Source organism: Sinocyclocheilus anshuiensis, unplaced genomic scaffold (assembly GCF_001515605.1).
Source record: "Sinocyclocheilus anshuiensis isolate Anshui unplaced genomic scaffold, SAMN03320099.WGS_v1.1 scaffold315, whole genome shotgun sequence".
Taxonomy (NCBI): domain Eukaryota; kingdom Metazoa; phylum Chordata; class Actinopteri; order Cypriniformes; family Cyprinidae; genus Sinocyclocheilus; species Sinocyclocheilus anshuiensis.
This window is the reverse complement of record NW_015548210.1, coordinates 1,295,048-1,296,597: the sequence shown is the minus strand read 5'-3', so window position 1 is coordinate 1,296,597 and position 1,550 is coordinate 1,295,048. Positions and strand designations below refer to the sequence as shown.

Below are 1,550 nucleotides of genomic sequence, written 5' to 3'. Positions count from 1 at the left end.
GGTTTCTTGCCATGCTGCGGACGCAAGCTTCAGACGAAGAAGTGAATGATGTGTGCTCCCGGCGCCTATTTATTCTACTGGTGGTGGATGAGGAGATACCCCCTGACAATGTAAAGCGCTTTGAGTGCCTAGAAAAGCGCTATATAAATGTAATGAATTATTATTATTATTATAACCGACCACCGGTGATCACAGCGAGATGCATGCCGGTTAGAAAAGTGTCTGAGTTACGTCCGACTTGCTCTGATGTCATGCTGACGTGTGCCAAAAAACTCTCGCCACGGCGAGGCGGCTGTGTCAGATTGTGCAGTCGAGCGCAGTTGCTTTCCACCGACTGCGCTGATCAAAAGCATGATGGGAAACGACTGACTGACGACACAGCTTAATGCTCATTGGTTCAGACAACTGTGATGCTGCGTTCTCTACTAAAATGTTTTATTTTTTTATCTGGTTCCATGTGATTATGTATTTAAATTATGCATGAATATTCCCAAACACGATGACAGTGCGATCTCTGTGTGAGGTATGTGATTGTTGTCATATTTCTATAAAAATCTAAAATACATGTTTGTATTAAAGTAAAAATGGATGATAAATACACCTTTTGTATGGAATTAAATAGCAAGCACTTTGAGTGTCGTTCATCATATTTATTTTCATATAAAAGCAACAGAACTGAAATTATATCATGTTTATTAGCAACACAGCATGTAAGTGAGAATAACGCAATATCTGCCTTTGATCTCGTTGGTATCTGTTCCACTTCGAGAGGTCAGAACTGTCCGTCTTGACTGCGCTTATTTCACTCCTCCCCTCACTGCTGCCACCTGCTCTCGCCTACATTTCAGGCGAGGCGAGGTGCAACAAGCCTATTGGCCCGCGTCTGAACTATGACGTGAAAATTGGCCCGAAGCCCGGCCCGAGGGGCATAAAAAAGTCGGGGCCCGTCGGGCCCGGGCTGAAATGCAGGGCTCTAATAGAACCTATTATTGTCTACACTGGATGCGGCGCGACAAATTCCCCACAGTAAACTGCTGCTGCGTTCTATTTATGACGTACTAACACAAATTTCAAATGATTTTCAATGGTCGCTTTGTCGCGTCCAGTGCAGACAGACTTTAGCTGTTGCGACGCGGCGCGACACGACAACTGTCGCGTCCGGTGTAGACACGGTGTAATAAAGGCAGGAATCTGTGTGTGTGTCTGTCTGTTTGTTTGCATTTTTATTATGTCAACAACCGTTCATCCAATCGACTTCACGCGTGGCGGGTGTGTTGCTGCGGACGGACCCAAGGGAGTGCAGTGTCGCATTTTGGTGCAATATGGACACCCGACACGTTCAGAATTAATACACTTTTAATAAACTACAGAACAGCGCGCGGGCAGGGCTTATATGCTCCGAGAACGGACACTGCACTAGTTATACAAAACACACAGGTCTGTTAAGAGCAATACTTTTAATATAGACAAATTATTATTAAGCTGGGCTACTGTACTTTTTTTTTTTGACTGCCGTATTCGCAAGTATTTTCCAAGCAAATTAAGTGCGC

At 44.5% G+C, this 1,550-nt stretch overlaps 1 protein-coding gene across 1 annotated transcript in view; it reads right to left on the bottom strand.

The window, feature by feature from the left end:
• The window catches only part of nipblb (NIPBL cohesin loading factor b), a 37,765-nt gene that overhangs the window by 24,503 nt on the left and 11,712 nt on the right, over nt 1-1,550 (bottom strand). The window lies entirely within an intron of this gene.